Here is a 5,346-nt window from a genome sequence, read left to right as displayed (position 1 = left end):
TTTTTTCATTTCGTCTGAATGCTGTCATAAAGCGAAAAATTTCACTTCAGACTCTATCTTCCGAATGGGAAGTTTTAATTTTAGAAATGACTATGCTAGGTTGCACCCCGCTTTCTAATATTGACTCCTACTTTCCCGCTGTAGTGAAAGACGTACGCTCACTTGACGTCGCGGTGGCCTATTGCAAGAAGAACATATTGTTTGCGTGTGACCAACTCACATCATGAACGAGAAGAAAGGGAACCGAGGGGCCCGATTTTTATTAATCATACCATATGAAGCCAACAAACAATTACAACAAACAAGCAACAAACAAAACAGTTTCAGTTGTAAAAACATAAATATACTCCAGAAAGTGGATGGGAAAACGGCTCCGCGGTAGCTCAATGGTGAGAGCATCGCACGCGCAATGCGAAGACGTGGGTTCTTTCCCCACCTGCGGATAGTTCTTTTTTCATCCGTTTTCATTTCCATTAATTTTTATCATTTCTTTAATGCAATTAGTAAGTACAAGTAATTTCCTCATTGTTTGTTGGCTTCTTATGAAATGACTAACTCACATCATGTGTCATGGGGTTTGCGCACTGACTCATGTGCAAAACATTTATGGGGTTGGACTAATGCTAACAATTCTACATGCTTAAATGCTAAAGTTGCCACTTTATTGCGCTCGCAGTGGCAATCTGTCCTAGATTGACATTTCAGGCGTTTCCATCACTTCTTGAGCTGTGGTCGATGCCGCCACTCGAACTGACCACCGCCCGATTGTCATTGACATTAACAACCACCCGATTTATTTGAAGAAGCGTACGCAGACTTTCGTGGACTATTCAAAATTTAAAAATTGGCAAAACAGTTGACAAAACAACCAAAGGAAGTGCAAGCCGCAACCTTACTCGTAACGGTTGGAGAAGAAGGCAGAAAGGCTTACAGTACCTTCAAGTTTGAAAATCAGGCAGATAAGGACACCATCGACATATTGCTGCAGAAATTCGAGAATTTCTGCAGGCCGAAAAGCTGTACCCGGTGGCATAGACATATGCAGATGTCTTCGCTGGACTGGGCAGCTGAAAGGCGTGGAATGCACCACTAAGCTCAAGCCCGGAGCCATAGGTGTAGTTGTGCCGGCAAGGCGAGTCCCGGTAACGCTTGAAGGTCAGAGGAATTAAAGCGCATGGCAGACCAAGGATTCATTACACAGGTAACGGAGCCTACTGAATGGTCTAGTTACCTGGTGACGGTCGTAAAAAAAAAAAAAAAAAACAAAGTGCGTATCTGCCTGGACCCAACAACACTCAACAATGTCCTATCGCGCGAAAATTACCCCATGCCAACTCTTGAATACGTTGCGCCGAGACTTGCGGAGCGATTTTTTTTTCTACTCCGGACGCAGCGTTGGGTTTCTAGCTAATCGAACTGTCGCATTCCTGTTCGAAGCTTTGTCCGATGAGAACGCCGTATGGCCGCTACCGCTTCCTCGGCATGTCCCCTTTTGGCATTGCTTCCGCCCCGCATGCTAGAGCGACTGCCGTGTGTCGCAGTTGTCATGGATGATATTATGCTGTGGGGCAAGACGAAAGGAGAACACTATAACCTCGAGCAGCTATTGACGCATTGCCGGGAGCATAATATACGACTTAACTTGAAGAAATGCTCGTTTTTGCAGACTGAGGTCCATTACTTGGGACACATGTTTACCACCGAAGTTCTGAAGGTGGAACCTCAACGCGTGGAAGGAATTCTGGTAATAACACCTAAGAACAGTAAGGAACTGAACGTTTTAACAGCGGAGCTGTTTAAGCTCTTGGTTAGGCCGCGTAGTGCGAACAAAAAACTGCGCCTGGCGATGGCGTCACCGCGCGTTGCCTAGCAACGCCTCGCACAGCTTGTGCGAGGCGCCTCGTTGCGAGGTAACGCACGTGACGTCATCGCTCGGCAAAGTTACCACCCTCTCCCAGGTTACCCTCGCTACAGTGCCTCTAGGCACTGTACCCTCGCCACAGCGCGAGGAGCGGCCTATGTATCCGGCGTTCGTCGGCGTCCCCGGCTGCAGCCGCCGTCAAGATGCGACATGCTGCATTTCGCGCCAGCCTCGTCACCCAGAATGGACCGCATCCGCGTCTCGTCAAGCAAGATGGGCTGGTGGATAGCCGTGATTATGGAAGGCGCGAAAACTGACCCCTCTACCTCGACGACGGCGAACGCCGGATACGTCGGCCAGGACTCGCGCCGGACTATAGAGTGCTGCGCTTTCGCTGGCGTGGCGTCCCCGTGCCGAGTGCTCCCGCGCGTCAACGCTACGTCGGACTATAAAGTGGCCTTTAGAAGACTGCGAGCCGACCCCGAGTATCGTCCCTATACTCGGTATCGGCTAAGTTTGGCTAAGATCCAGCCAAGCCAAACCAAGCGAAGCAAAGGAAATCAAAGTTAAATCTAGGGAAGAGCCCCCAGTTTCACTGTTTGCCCAGTCTTGAGAGACCACTTAGTGTGAAGCTACCCCTAATTTTTTTCTTGGTACAATGAATTTCGTATAGCGCCTCATCCTGAACATGTCTGTCGTAACGGCCCCACTCAGCACTTTGCTACGCAAAGACATCGCGTGGGTGTAGACCGAAAAACAGGAAGAAAGCTTCCACAAGTTGCGCCAATGTTTACAAACAGCACCTGTCTGCAGCTATGTAGACGTAAGAAACCAATGACACTATCAGTTGACGCAAGTCAGTTGGGTGTAGGCACCGTCCCTTTGCGAGATGGCCACGTCATATTATTTTCTTCTAGGCCACTCACACATATACCCTGCAGAGATACGCGCAAATTGAAAAGGAAACGCTCGCGATTTTACATGGCTGTACAAAATTTCACGACAACTTGTTTGGTACGGTAACGGTTAAAACTCATCACCGACCTTTAGTTTCCATATTTTCCAAACCACTGCATCAGCGCCCACTAAGTTTGCAGCGCATGCGTCTGACATTGCAACGGTAGTGTATCAACGTGTTATATAAGCCTGGAAAGGACTAGTTCCTTGCCGATGCTCTATCAAGATTTCCCAGCAAAGTATGCATGGAAGAAGAAACAGAGCGTTTTCAAGTAAACGTGCTTGACGGTGTTTCAGCCTCAGAGCGCAGTATCAGTGACCTGCTTGCCGCAACAAAGGACGACAGCACCTTGACGAAGCTCTGCGAATATGCAGAGTCAACATGACCCCCTGATAAGCAAGAAGTTCCCGAGCCCGTCCGTGCCTACTGGCCGTACCAGGAGGCGGTACATGCGCAGGATGGCTTCGTATTCGGCAGCAATAAGGCAATTGTACCTCAGTTAAAAAGAATGCAAATACTGATTCTTCTTCATTCGGCGCATGCGCGGACAGAGAAAATGGAAACGAGAGCAAGAATGATCATGTTCTGGCCCAACATGTCGACTGACATTGAACACTTTTGCAAAGCTTGTAAGGTGTGCCAGAAATACAAGCAGAGGAAAGTGAAGATGACACTTTTAAGTCATGACGTTCCAACCTTGCCGTGGAAGGTTGTAGGAATGGATTTCTTTTACTGTGATGGACGCCAGTTCGCCTAAATGGTTGATTTCTACTTTCTTTTTGACGTACGGGAAATGCGCACAACAACAGCGCGCATGCTCAAGGCGTGGTGGTCAAAAGTTTTCTCCTATCATGGAGTGCCATTGAAACTTTGCACTGAAAACGGTCCGCCGTTTATTTATTCAGTTTATTTATTCAGTTACCTCACAGGCTCCCGAACGAGTATTGCGTGAGGGGAGGGTACAGGAAATTAGCAAAAAGGAAAAAGGAGTACAAAGAAATTATACATTGTTAGCGGGTAAACATGAAAGAACAAATATCTAACAATATAAATAACGCGATAAATGAAACCAAACGACTGTGTGAAGCAGCAAAAAAAGGAGTACCAAGAAATTATACAATTGGTAGCAGGTGAAGATGAAAGAACAATGTTAACGCAATACAAAAAAAAAAAAAAACTATACAACTGCGCTATAGGCAATTACTTAGGTGCGCAATAAGGTTACTTGTGAATGGAAATAATATGCATAAGCGTGCTTTGAAGGAATCAGGGTCAAGAATGTCAACTATTTCGTTTGGTAGGTTATTCCAATGCTGAATGGCACGTGGTAACGCGGATGAATCGGCCAAAGATACGCTGGAAACTGAGATGATTATGCAGACGCCGAGATGTACGAGATAGACGTGTGAGCGGCAGGGTGGACGGGCGCGTGCTATGGACAATTTTGTGAAACAGACAAAGCAATGCTATGGTTCTTCGCGATGCAAAAGATGAGAGAGATAAAGATGACTTAATGCTAGTCACGCTAGAGTCGCGGTGATATTCTCTGACAATGAAGCGGGCGGCGCGGTTTTTCAACTGACTCGAGAGTCGCGATTAGGTAAGCTTGATGAGGTGACCAGATAGGGGCTGCGAATTCCAGTTGTGGCCTTACGAATGTCTGATAGGCGATTTGTCTGGTGATGGCCGGAGCATCGCGCAGGTTACGTTTGAGATAACCGAGCGTACGTGAGGCTTTAGCAGTTACTTTTTCTATGTGCGCAGACCAAGACAGGTTAGGTGTAAGGAGAATGCCGAGGTACTTGTACGAGTTGGTGCGAGTAACGGGGTTCTTATCCAGTGAGTAATCGAAAGCGGAAAATGTCTTTTTGCGGGTGAATGTTATTAGTTTGCATTTATCAGTGTTTAGGGTCATTTGCCAAGAAGAGCACCAGTTAGTAATACGGTAAAGATCTCGTTGAAGAGCCACGTGATCGGAAAGTGAGCAGATTTGACGATAGATCACACAATCATCTGCGAACAAGCGATGATTGTGTGATCATCGCGATGATTGTGTGATAGTCCTTAGCAGCGGAGAGCTCAAGGACTATCTGGGAAAGCTAGGCATTGCGCAGGTCACTTTAAGCCCGTACCATCCGCGTTATAATGAGATGACAGAAAGAGCGGTCCAAGAAGCAAAGAAGCTTCTAAAGAACTGCTCCTTTAACATGTCCGACTTTCATACAGCTTGGCTCTAGTGGCGCAACACTCCCCGTGATGATGTGCTGAGGTCACCCGTGCAGAGGCTGATGGGACACAGGACCCGGACCCTGCTGCCAGTATGAAGAGCCCACTTGCAACTCCAGACAGTACCCAGCAGCATAATCCATGGACGACTTCAGGACATACATCTACAACCGTGTCAGAAGAAACCTGGCGCCTATCTCGCGTGGCCAGGAGGTCACTACGTACAACACCGTCACACGGACCTGGTCACCAGCTGTCTTCCTGAGGCCAGCTGACGAACCTCGCTCTGCTGTTCTGCAAA

At 47.5% G+C, this 5,346-nt stretch overlaps 1 non-coding gene across 1 annotated transcript; it reads left to right on the top strand.

The window, feature by feature from the left end:
* Positions 1–372: 372 nt before the first annotated feature.
* Positions 373–444, top strand: Trnaa-cgc (transfer RNA alanine (anticodon CGC)). The gene has a single exon. It is a non-coding gene; the product is annotated as a tRNA-Ala (tRNA).
* Positions 445–5,346: the final 4,902 nt, after the last annotated feature.

This window comes from Dermacentor silvarum, chromosome 7 (assembly GCF_013339745.2).
Source record: "Dermacentor silvarum isolate Dsil-2018 chromosome 7, BIME_Dsil_1.4, whole genome shotgun sequence".
Classification (NCBI taxonomy): Eukaryota; Metazoa; Arthropoda; class Arachnida; order Ixodida; family Ixodidae; genus Dermacentor; species Dermacentor silvarum.
Note: the sequence above shows the minus strand (reverse complement) of the source record. Positions and strands in the feature narration are given on the sequence as shown.